Source organism: Gossypium raimondii, chromosome 3 (assembly GCF_025698545.1).
Source record: "Gossypium raimondii isolate GPD5lz chromosome 3, ASM2569854v1, whole genome shotgun sequence".
In the NCBI taxonomy this organism is placed as follows: domain Eukaryota; kingdom Viridiplantae; phylum Streptophyta; class Magnoliopsida; order Malvales; family Malvaceae; genus Gossypium; species Gossypium raimondii.
The window spans coordinates 10,508,179-10,522,005 of record NC_068567.1 but is presented as its reverse complement, the minus strand read 5'-3'; positions in this window follow the sequence as shown (position 1 = coordinate 10,522,005).

Below are 13,827 nucleotides of genomic sequence, written 5' to 3'. Positions count from 1 at the left end.
TAAGATTCATCGTGATAGACATCGTGGTATCTTAGGTCTATCTCAAGAAACCTATATTAACAAAGTTTTAGAAAGATTTTAGATGAAAGACTATTCATCGAGTGTTGCTCCTATCATGAAGGGTGATAAGTTCAATTTGAACCAGTGCCAGAAGAACGAATTTAAGAGGGAGCAAATGAAAAACATTATATATGCTTCTATTATTAAAAGCCTGATGTATGCTCAAATCTGCACAATACCTGACATTAAATTTGCAGTTGGAATGTTGGGAAGATATCAGAGTAATCCAAGTATTAACCACTAGAGAGCTGCGAAGAGAGTTTTGAGATATCTTAAAGGGACAAAGGACTACATGTTTACGTACAAACGAACATATAATTTGAAGGTGATTGGCTACTCTGATTTAGACTTTTTCGGATGTGTTGATTCACTTAAATCAACATCTAGTTACATATTTATGTTTACTGGCAGAACTATATCTTGGAGGAGCATAAAGCATACTTTAATTGCTACTTCCACTATGGAGGGTGAGTTCATTTCATGTTTTAATGCCACCTCACACGGTGTATGGTTGAAGAGTTTCATATCTGGGCTTAGACTTGTGGATTCAATTTCTAGGTCGTTGATAATATATCGTGACAATTCAACTACTATCTTTATGGCTAAGAACAAAAAAAGTGGAAGTTGAAGTAAACATATCGACATTAAATATTTAGCCATAAGGGAACATGTTAAAGAAAAGAAAATGGTTATTGAGCACCTTAACGCTGAGCAGATGCTAGCTGCCACCACACAAATTTAAGGACGATGTTGTCACTATGGGACTTGTGCCCACCTTGTAAATTTTTTATTATAATAACGATTATAAAGAAACTCTGTTAAGTTTGATGTTTCTCATATTTTGTGCGCACATTAATTTGATTGATTTGAGAATGTCACTAAAGTTTGGACCTAAAATAAACATTGAATTTGGGCTAAAGCATTGAGACATGATATATTGTGATACATGGAAGATACTAATCAAATTCTAAGGGAAAATAATGCCATAATTCGTGCATTATGTTTCGACTTTACGTATTCATGGGTAATACGAACCAAGTGGGAGAATGTTGGAACTGCTAAACTACAGTTATTGGTTTGTGGGGTTAGTCCCATGTTTCTCATTTTATTTCCCTCCACTTCTATATTATTTGTGTGATAGTCAGCACGTGATTGGTGGTTATTGATGGGGAAGCAATTCCATCTAACGAGATTTTTGAGTGTTTAGAAAACTTTGGAGATTTTTGTGTTTTCTAAATTTTCATGTTTTTGTATAGCTAAATACGACATCCTCGTTGGTTGTTTGGTGCGCTCGATCAGTGGTGTTACAACGTCTAGATTTTTACATTTGGTTCAAGTAATGACCGGAGGTATTTAGGTTCGATTTTTTCCGTTGCACTTTAACGTTGTAAAACGTAATTTATGCTTACAAAAAAAACAAAAGCAAACTACTTAAAATCATATTGGGTATTTTGTAAAATTGAAAATAGAATTACATAATCAGCGTGCACCTTCAAGTTCAAATATTATTTTGTCATTAATGCTATCATACCCCCATCGAGCTGTTCATTGCACCATCAGCATAAGTGTTGCACATGTCACAAGCAAGTATTTAGACTGTTTTCCTCGTAAATTAATTTTACTCCATAGATGCTTACGCATTGTTTGCAGCCTCGCTAATTCATGAGCAACTTCCTTCATTGTTCGCCTTTCTTCTCTTGTAACGCCACAACAATTTTAAGTTTGGATTTGTTAAATACAATCATAAGTTGAATGCTTGGTTTGGTGGTTGTAAGTGTTGGGTGTGTGATGTGGGTCTCAAGTTCAAGTCTTGGTGAGGGTGGTTTTGTTAGTCTTTCTTCTTTTTTTTTTTTGTTGTTTTAAGTGTAGAGTTTGAATTAAAAACTAACTTTTAAGTTGGAAGGAGTGGTTGGATGACATTGGGTTAGTGGGGGACAAGTTAGTTTAAATTTTTTAAAATTAGTTCCAAAAATATCTCCTATCTCTAATCAATTTCACGTTCCATCTTTTGCTATTTTCTATTCGAAAAAGTAACACAGAGCAACACGGAAGCAGAGCTTGATTTCTTCCTAAAAAGGTATTTGCGTTTTCAATTGAGATGGGATGATTCTTTAAATCAAAGAATAATCAATAATATCAAAGTATATTGCCTCCTGCTTAGACTGATAAATCCAAACGAAATTGTTATATCCTCTATTCAATGGGGAGAAATGAATCTGGATATTTTGATGATTCAGAAGGATTTAACTCTTTTTTCTTCTTTTTTTTTTGTTCAGTTTTCTTTACGCCACTGCCAGTAGGGGACTTGAAATTTTGACCTTTCTCTTTTGTGATTTTCTTTGATTTTTGTCCATCATTTTTATGGCTGTGGGTGCAGTCTATTTGGTTTCTTCATTTCGTTCTGGATAGATAAGCGTGTTGGGTAGTTCTTTAATCGTGTGATTTTGGGGTTTCATTCTTTTTGTAACAGAAAAATTTATTGATGGTGTTATTCGTCTTAATGTGGGAATAGGGGAAAATCAATAGGCTCAAGATTGTTCTTCGATGACTTAATTGCGTTAGGAATTGTTGCGGACGTTGGGTAAGTGTTCGAATGTTGATGAGTTAATCCTGGTATTGGAATTGTGTAATTGTGAGTTATAGTCAAGTAAGTTATTTGGGAAGTTGTGACTGATTTTGAGCTATTAATTGTTGTTTTTAGGTATTTGCTATCTCGTAGTTACGTTCATGTCACAATTGAATCAGGTGTGTAACGAGAAACTCGAAAAAAATAAATGGAAAAAGTCAAAATTGAGCACTGTCGACGCCACACGGCCTTATGCCTGGCCGTGTGCGATACATGGTCGTGTGGCAGACCATGTGTTCGGTCATGCGTGACACACGGGCTAGGTTATTTTGGGCCATATAGACCACACGGGCGTGTCAGCTGTGTGGGCCACACGAGCTAGGCTATTTGGGCCATGTGGGCTATATGAGCGTATGTGCCCAAAATTTTAATTTTTTTCCTAGGGTCGTACACATCGTCCTGATCGGTTGTGGCCTTCTGTGAGGTCAGTATGTTAATAGATATACTATAAAACATGAAATTTGGTCATATGCTATTATGAAATTTTAATATCTGTAAGTGTATCGGAGATGTCATATGATAATTCAAACTGAGTGTGTCTTTAAATACGTATATGATTTGCATCCGGAATGCTATGCATGATTCCTGTTCTGTCTATATCTGATTCTGGGGTGGGATATATTATGTGGAAGAAGTGTTTCTAAGAGAGGCTTTTTCTTGCCCATTATACTAGCAGCAAAGCTGCGAATATTCTGGAAAGTCTTATACTGACACTAGGTGGTGTGTAGGGCTGGATGGGTCTTTAAAACCCTACATGATGTGTAGGGATGGTCGAAGATAGTGTAACACCCCTAACCCATATCCGTCACTAGATTAGGGTTACAAGGCATTACCGAACAGAACATAACTCAAAACAGGCATTCATTATATTTCATGCTTCGTAATTTAATCACAACAATACACATGTATTTAATATTTAATAATCAATATCACACGACTTATAAATCAAAACACATTCAAATAAATTATTAAACATATAATTCACTTAATCAATTAAAATCTAATCATGCTTTAACATTTAAAATACTTATACTTAATAAGCATGGAATTCAAAATTTTCAATTATTACATGCTTGCTAGTCAAATACAAATGTATAAACAAACTTATTACATTTTTAATCCAAAAGCACATTTTATATCATTTATTTATGAAACATTATATTATTCACTTGATAACTTAATAACCAATATCTCACATACCTAAAAAATAAAAGTACATTCGGCAATAGTAACTTTACTTAATGGTCTAGCATATAACTTTAGATATCAACGTCATCATGACATTATATTTAACCATTTACCGAATCATAGCATTCTCAACTTGTATAGTCATTAACCAAACCAACCCACATACATTTACTCATTCATCTCATGATCTATTCCACTAATACATTTTTCACTTTAAATTATTCATGCAGCGTGCAAAACATATAAATAGGTAAACATTATGCATAAACAAATATCATTTCAAGAACCAAATATATCCTTCTCATATCACAAATATATATACACATATAACCATATCAATTAACCACATATACATATTCGATCAACCAAATTAACCTCTATTCAAACCACCTCAACTATATTCATTATTTATCTTACTAATCAATTTAAATAATTTAGCATCATGACCGAATATACATTATGCTTATCATTACCCTTTTACCGAATCATATAATGAAAATCACAAACACATATAGATATTCGATTTTAAGCTTACTAACTTAAGCTATTTAATAATGCTAATTATACCAATATGTCAAGCTTACCATAATGAACAATCTTAAACCATACAAATTATTACTTTAAACTATATATATACCACAATATATATATATATCATGTGATTACTTCCCATATAAGATTAAACCATGACCGAATTGACACAACCATTAGCATTATAATTAAGCCATTATATCAAAAGCATAGAAACTAAGCTTAACCAAAAGAAATAAGCCATTTTCATATGGCTTATATTTACCTATCCCAAATTAAACATCATAACTAGACTATACATGCCATCAGCTCAAATTCAAATTTAACAAAATACCAAAAGAGTCGATAGTGTGATAAACTTCTCTGAAAATCCCTGAGCTCGTAACCAACTCCCGAAATCTACAAAACAAAGAAACATAAACACACCAAGTAAGCCTTTATAGCTTAGTAAGTCTTTAAGAAATTAAATGATTTAATAATAATAATCAATTTATTAATAATAATCAATTTATATAATTACCTAATCACATTAACCTTACCAAACTTCAACTCAAACTATTAAAACTCATAGTTAAAATATTTCCTTACCCAAACACCACTAGGCCGAATACTCACCTAGTTATTTTAGCATTTTATTATTCAAAGTCTAATCTAATTAATCGTAAAATCCATACATACATTTAATTGTATACTTAAGTCCAAGATTCATAGTATAATGTGATTCATAGTATAATGTCTCACATATACATATAGTCTACATGGTCGAATACATTAAATCATGTATGCACATATTTATGAAACATCTCAATGATATACCAATTGTTCATTGACAACTGAATATATATATATAAATATATATATCTTTCATTATCAAAGTACCTATTTCTTAATAGATATCGAATCACATACGTACTCACAAGTTAATTCATACCTGGTCTTCTGGCTCGTTTTACATATTCAATATCACATCAGCATAAAGCCTGTAATAATGCACCAGCATAAAACCTGCTAGGTTCAAGCCTGATAAAAACTCACCGGCACTAGGCCTGCTAGGCTTATAGCCTAGTATATCACACTGCCAGAAGGCCTGCTAGGTACGACGCCCGATAATCACTGATACATAGTTTATTCCATCACATATTTCATATATCGAAGTTCATAATTTTTCAATGATATTCATATTTATTTATTTTTATATATTTCAAAATACAATTTAAAACATTAGCTAAAACATAGTTATAAATTTGTTTCATATTCAGTAATAGCTCAAATATTTTCATATATTTCATTTCAGCACATATACTTCGCATTTAATTAATTTAAGTACATCTATTAACTTATAGACTTACCTCGGCGATGTAAAACAAAACGGAACGGCTAGTCGACAACTTTAGTTTTCCCCCGATCCAAATTTGAATTTCTCTTTTCTTGATCTAAACATATTCAAATTAAACTCCTTCAAACATATTTTCACTTAATTTAATCCACAAACACACAAACGGGCAAATTACCATTTTTCCCTTAACATTTACACTTTTCACAATTTAGTCCAAATTACAGAAAACACAAAACACTCAAATTTTGACTAGACTATACTTAGGTCGGATATTTATTATACTCATACAAGTCAATGTATTTCGTTTATTTTGCATTTTAGTCCTCCAAAATTTTATTTTCACAATTTAACCCTAATTACTCAAATTCATAAAAAAATTTCAAGATAAAACATGTTAATCTTTCACCTATTTTTCATTATTCATCATCAAACATCACAAAACACAAATACTAATCAATGGCATAACTCAAAATATTCATTAAAATAAAAAATTTAAGTATGGGTCGGATAATGTTCAAAGTAACGATCTCAAAAACATAAAAATTATCAAAAACCGAACAAAAGCTAACCTTGATTCAAGCTCCATCAATGGCCGAATGTTTGAAGCTTTCAAACCCTCTTTTTCTTTTCAACATTCAATGAAGAAGATGAACATAATAGCCATTTTTTTTATGTTTTGTTTTATTATAACATATATTATTATTCAATTACTAAATTAACCTTTACTAATGAAAACATAAAACATATACACTAAGGTCATTTTAGTCCATTGCCACCCACTATCTTATAAATGGCTAAATTACAACATAAAGACTCCATATTAAAAGAACAACCACTATTCGACCCTTTTGGATTTAACCCCTAAGTTTTCATTTTATGCGACTAAGCCCTTTTTATTAAATCAGCACTCGAAAAACAAAATTAAAACATGAAAATTTCATATAAAATCACACATAATAAAAACACAAAATAATATTAAAATATTTTTCTGACTCAGATTTGTGGTCCCAGAACCACTATGTCCGATTAGGGGAAAAATCAGGCCGTTACAACTCTCCCCCTTGAGGAATTTCGTCCTCGAAAATCTTACCGGTGAATAGGTTTGGTAACATTCTTTCATTGCATCCTCTGGTTCCCAAGTTGCTTCTTCAACTCTGTGTTTATGCCACAGTACTTTAACTAACAAAATTTTCTTGTTTCGTAACTCTTTAACCTCACAACTCAGAATGCGAATCGGCTCTTCTTCATATGACATATCAGATTTAATCTCAATCTCTGATGGACTAATCACATGTGTAGGATCGGATCGGTATCTACGAAGCATCAAAACATGAAATACATTGGGAATCTTTTCTAGTTCAGGTGGCAACATCAATCTATAAGCAACTGGTCTGACACGCTCTATAATCTCATACGGTCTAATGAATCTTGGACTCAATTTGCCTTTACAACCGAATCTGAGTATTTTCTTCCACGGTGAGACTTTCAGAAATACTTTATCTCTGATCTGAAACTCTATATCTTTTCTTTTCAAGTCTACATATGAATTTTGACAATCCGGTGTTGTTTTCAGACTATCCCAAATCACTTTCACTTTCTGTTCAGTTTCTTTAATCAAATCGACCCCGTGTATCTGAGCTCCATCCAATACAATGGTGTACGACATTTATAACCATACAAAGCCTCGAAAGGTGTCATTTTAATGCTAGACTGAAAGCTATTATTATACGCAAATTCAATCAAACGCAAGTATCGTTCCCACGTACCTTCAAACTCGAGAATGCAACATCTTAGCATATCCTCAAGTATTTGAATAATTCATTCGGACTAACCATCTGTCTGAGGATGAAAAGTAGTGCTAAAATTCAGTTTAGTACCTAGTGCATCTTGCAGTTTCTTCCAAAACCGTGATGGAAACCTCGAATCCCTATCCAAAACTAGAGAAATAGGTACCTTGTGCAATCTCACAATCTGAGAAATATATAATTCAGCAAGTTTATCAAGTGAATAATTAGTACGAACCAGAACAAAGTGAGTCAATTTTGTCAATCTTTCAACAATAACCCAGATTGCATCTTTCTTGCTCGGTGTCAACTGTAAACCGGATACAAAATCAATCGTGACTCAGTCCCATTTCCATTCAAGTATCATGATCGGCTGAAGAAATCCAGAAGGTACCTGATGCTCGGCTTTTACTTGCTGACATATTAAACATTTTGTAACAAAGTCAAAAATGTCTCGTTTCTTACGGTGCCACCAATAGTGTTGTTTCAGATCGTTATACATTTTTGTGCTACCCGGATGAATAGATAATCGACTATTATGAGCTTCATTAAATATCATCTGAATTAACTTTACATTTTTCGAAACACATAATCAGTTTTTGAATCTCAAACAATCATCAACATCAACTAGAAACTCTGAATCAACATTCAAGTCACACTAAGCCCATTTTGCAATTAAATCATCATCAGCTTTTTGAGCTTCACAAATCTGTTGAATAAATAACGATTTTGCTTTTAACTCAGTTATCATCACACCATCATCAGACATAGCTATATGCGCGTTCATTGTACGCAAAGCAAATAGTTATTTTCGACTTAGTGCATCAGCAACAACATTAGCTTTTCCCGAATGATAGTCAATTACAAGCTTGTAGTCTTTTAACAACTCTAACCATCGACGTTGTTACAAGTTCAAATCTTTCTGAGTCATTAAATATTTCAGGCTTTTGTGATCAGAATAAACATGACATCTCTCACCAAACAGATAGTGGAGCCATATCTTCAATGCAAACACAATAGCTGCCAATTCTAGATCATGTGTCAGATAGTTCTTTTTGTACAGCTTTAGCTGTCTTGAGGCGTAAGCTATGACTTTGCCTTTCTGCATCAAAACACAACCAAACCACTCAAAGATGCATCACTATAAATGACAAATTCTTTACCTGATTCTGGCTGAATTAACGCTAGAGCTTCGGTCAAAAGAGCTTTCAACTGATCAAAACTTTTCTGGCACTTTTCTGACCACGCGAACTTAACATCTTTCTGTAATAGCTTTGTCATCGGGGTTGCAATCATAGAAAATCCTTTCACAAACCATCTATAGTAACTAGCGAGCCCCAAAAAACTTTGAACTTTAGAGACATTCCTCGGAGGTTTCCAATCTAATATAGCTGAAATTTTGCTCGAATCAACCCGAATACCTGATGCTGATACAACATGGCCCAAAAAGCTGACTTCACGAAACCAGAACTCACATTTATTGAACTTTGCATACAACTATTTATCTCGTAAAGTCTGTAACACAAGTCTCAAATTTTCAGCATGCTCGGTTTCATCACGGGAGTATATCAAAATGTCATCTACGAATACAACCACAAACCGATCCAAATACTGTCTGAAGATTCGATGCTTCAAATCCATGAAAATAGCAGGTGCATTAGTAAGTCCAAAAGGCATAACCAGAAACTCATAATGCCTGTACCTCGTTCTGAAAGCAGTTTTTGGTACATCAGAGTCTTTAACTCGTAACTAATAATAACCTGATCTCAAATCTATCCTCGAAAACAATGTAGCCCCTTTTAGCTGATCGAACAAGTCGTCAATACGTGGCAACTGATATTTATTATTTATAGTCGCCTTATTGAGCTGCCGATAATCAATGCACATTCTCATCATTCTGTCTTTCCTTTTCACAAATAGAACTGGTGCGCCCCAGGGAGAGAAACTCGGTCGCGTGAAACCTCTATCTGTTAACTCTTGCAACTGAGCTTTCAATTCTTTCAATTCGGTCGGTGCCATTCTGTATGGAGCTATTGAAATTAGAGTCGTCCCCGACACTAACTCAATCCCAAACTCTACCTCTCGTATCAGCGGCAAACCTGGCAATTCTTTAGGAAACACATTCAAATTTTCACACACAACTGGTATTGATTCAATCTTTCTTTCAATTACTTTAGAGTCGAGCACATAAGTAAAGTAAGCTTTACAACCTTTTCTTACATGCTTCTGAGCCAACACCGAGGATATCACTGCTGGTAAACCATTCATATCATTGGATTCAATATGAATAATCTCGTCATTCTGACACCTTAAATCAATAGTCTTTCTTTTGCAATTAACCACAGCATCATGTAAAGTCTACCGGTCCATACCCAGAATTATATCGAACTCGTCAAATGGCAACAACATCAAATCAACTAGAAAACACGAATCTTGAATCATCAACAGACAATTCTTACACACTTTGTCAACCAAAACACACCGACCCAGGGGGTTTGATACTCTAATCACAAACTCAGTAGACTCAACAGGCTAAGTCTTACTAGATACTAAAGTCTCACACACATATGAATGAGTCAAACCAGTATCAATCAATGCAATAACATTAGTATCATAGAGAGTGAAAATATCGGAAATGACAGCTGGAGAAGAAGCCTCCTCGCGAGCACGTACAACATATGCTCTGGTAGGTGCACGAGCTTCAAATCGAACTGTCGTATCTTTTGTCCCTCTCTGACTGCCACTTACATTACCAGTATGCCTGGGAGGTCTACCTCGCACTGACATATTACTCGGTCTGGCACTCTGAACAGTGTTTTGCTTGGCTAACATCGGGCACTCCCGGATAAAATGATCCTTCAATCCACACTTAAAACAAGACTGATTATGCAATCTACAATCTCCAGGATACCATTTACCACAATACTTGCACTCGGATCTATTCTGCCGAACATTACCAGCACTAGCAATTGAAGTGGCTCATGAACTCACAAGAGGTCGATTTCAATCTCGTCTAGAAAAGCCCACAGTAGCTTTAGATCGGCTATAATCCTCTCTGAACTTCTTCGATGCTGAGTGAAAAGTCTTACCTGATGATCTTTTAAGAGAATCTCTAGCTTCAAAATTAGCTTTTCTTTTCGCTTTCCCCAGCTCTTCGGCTTTGCAAGCTCGCTCGACCAGTACCACGAACTCTTTGATTTCAAGTATACCAACAAGCAATTTAATATATTTATTCAAACCACCTTTGAATCGTTTACACATTGTAGCTTTAGTCAAAACACACTATCAGGCATATCTGCTGAGTCTCACAAATTCCCGCTTATATTTAGTGACAGTCATACGACCATGCTTAAGCTTAAGAAATTCTTTACGTTTCTGATCAATGAATCTTTGACTGATATATTTCTTGCGAAACTCAATCTGAAAGAATTCCCAGGTGACGTTCTTTAAGCAGAACTAACACTAAAGTGTTCCACCAATGATAGGCAGAATCGCGTAACAAAGATATGGCATATTTCAAACACTCGTCGGGTGTACATAACAGTTCTTCGAATACATGGATAGTACTATCGAGCCAAAATTTAGCCCGCTCAGTATCAACATTAACTGTGGCCCTGAATTCCTCGGCTCTTTATTTTTTAATTTTCTCAACAGAGGGCTTATTGAACCTCATCGGATCAACCATCGGAGGTATCACAGGTATCGGAGATGGATTATTCGGGGGTGGGGGTTGTTTAACAGCTCGATTAGTTCAGATATACCGAGTAAACCAATCGTTCATCATTTGATAGAAGGCTTGATTAGCCTCCCCCTCTTGGCTACTCGAGGTAGGCCGAGAATCAACTAGCATTGTCGCTTGCACAGGAACAGGCGCTATACTTTCAACATCATCAGCTACGGCTTGATCAGGATCCATTACTATACAAAAACACATTTTTAGATGTCAGAAGTCATCACACTATCGAAGTATAAAATATGGCATGTATAGCTAGACTCACATGAGCTACGTTAGTCCTCAAACCAACTAAACTGTAGCTCTAATACCAAATAAATGTAACACCCTTAACCTGTATCCATCGCCAGATTTGGGTTACGAGGCACTACCGAACAGAACATAACTCAAAACAGGCATTCATTATATTTCATGCTTCGTAATTCAATTACAACAATACAAATGTATTTAATATTTAATAAACAATATCACATGACTTATAAATCAAAACACATTCAAATAAATTATTAAACATATATTTCACTTAATCAATTAATATCCAATAATGCTTTAACATTTAAAATACTTATACTTAATAAGTATGGAATTCAAAATTTTCAATTATTACATGCTTGCTAGTCAAATACTAATGTATAAAAAACTTATTACATTTTTAATCCATAAGCACATTTTATATCATTTATTTATGAAACATTATATTATTCACTTGATAACTTAATAACCAATATCTCACATGACTAAAAAAATAAAAGTACATTCCACAATAGTAACTTTACTTAATGGTCTAGCATATAACTTTAGATATCAACCTCATGTATACATTATATTTAACCATTTACCGAATCATATCATACTCAACTTGTATAGTCATTAACCAAACCAACCCACATACATTTACTCATTCATCTTATGATTTATTCCACTAATACATTTTCACTTTAAATTATTCATATAGCGTACAAAACATATGCATAAACAAATATCATTTCAATAACCGAATATATCCTTCTCATATGACAAATATATATACACATAAAACCATATCAATTAACCACATATACATATTCGGTCAACCAAATTAACCTCCATTCAAACCACCTCAACTATATTCATTATTTATCTTACTAATCTGAATTTAAATAATTTAGCATCATAACCGAATATACAATATGCTTATCATCACCCCTTTATCGAATCATATAATGAACCTCTGGATCGAGAGGTCGAGTTCAGTATCAAGCTTTTACAGGGTACAGCTCTAGTGTTTACCACTCCTTACCGTATGGCACCGAAAAAGCTTATAGAGTTAAAAGCTCAGCTTCAAGAACTCCTTGATTGAGGATTTATCTATCTTAATGTGTGTCCTTGAGGGGCACTAGTGTTATTTGTAAAGGAAAATGATGGTATTATGAGCATGTGTATCGACTATCGTTAGTTGAATAAGTTAACAGTGAAGAATAAGTACCCACTTCCAAGGATCGATAATTTATTTGATCAGTTTCATGAGACTTCTGTGTTTTCCAAGATAGATCTCCGTTTTGGGTACCATCAGCTTAAGGTTAAAGAGGTTGATGTCCATAAGAATTCTTTTAAAACTTATTATGGGCACTATGAGTCCCTAGTCATGCCCTTTGGTTTGACGAATGCTCCGATTTTATTCATGGATCTTATGAACTGATTTTTCCAGTCATATATAGATCAGTTTGTTGTGGTCTTCATCGATGACATTATGGTATACTCTAAGGCCAAAAATGATCACGAGGAGCATATTAGAGTAGTTCTTCAGATACTCCGAGAGAAAAAGCTCTACGCTAAGTTAAGCAAATGTGAATTCAGTTAAGTGAGATGACTTTTCTGGGGCATGTGGTTTCTGCGAAGGGAATCTGAGTTTATCCTAGGAAAATTAAGGTTGTGCTTGAGTGGAAATAGCCTAGGAATGTTTCTGAGATCCGCAGTTTTCTTGGGCTTGTGGGTTATTATCAGAGATTTATCGAGGGATTCTCTTTAATTGCAGCTTTTCTGAATAAGCTATTGCATAAGAATGCCTCATTTTTCTGGACTAATGAGCAACAATTGAGCTTTGAGAAGCTCAAATTTGTTTAGACTCAGGTTCATGTGCTGATACAGCCTAAATCTAATCAGTAATTCATGGTATATAGTGATGCATCTCATGTTGGTTTGGGTTGTGTTCTAATGTAAGACGGTAATGTAGTGGCTTCTGCATCCTGACAACTTAAGTCACACGAAGGCAACTGTCTTATGCACGATCGTGAGTTAGCTGCGGTTATCTTTGCTTTAAAATTTTGGAGGCACTATCTGTATGGTGAGAGGTATATCATTTACATCGATCACAAAAGCCTCAAGTATCTCTTTACCCAAAAGAAGTTAAGCCTTAGGCAACATAGATGGATTGAACTACTTAAGAATTACAATTGCACTATTGAGTATTATCCAAGTAAGGCCAATGTGGTGGTCGATGCTCTTAGTCATAGGGCAATGACTGATTTGAGGGTGATGTTTGCTCGTCTAAATTTGTTTGATGATAGGAGTTTGTTTGCCAAGTTGTAAG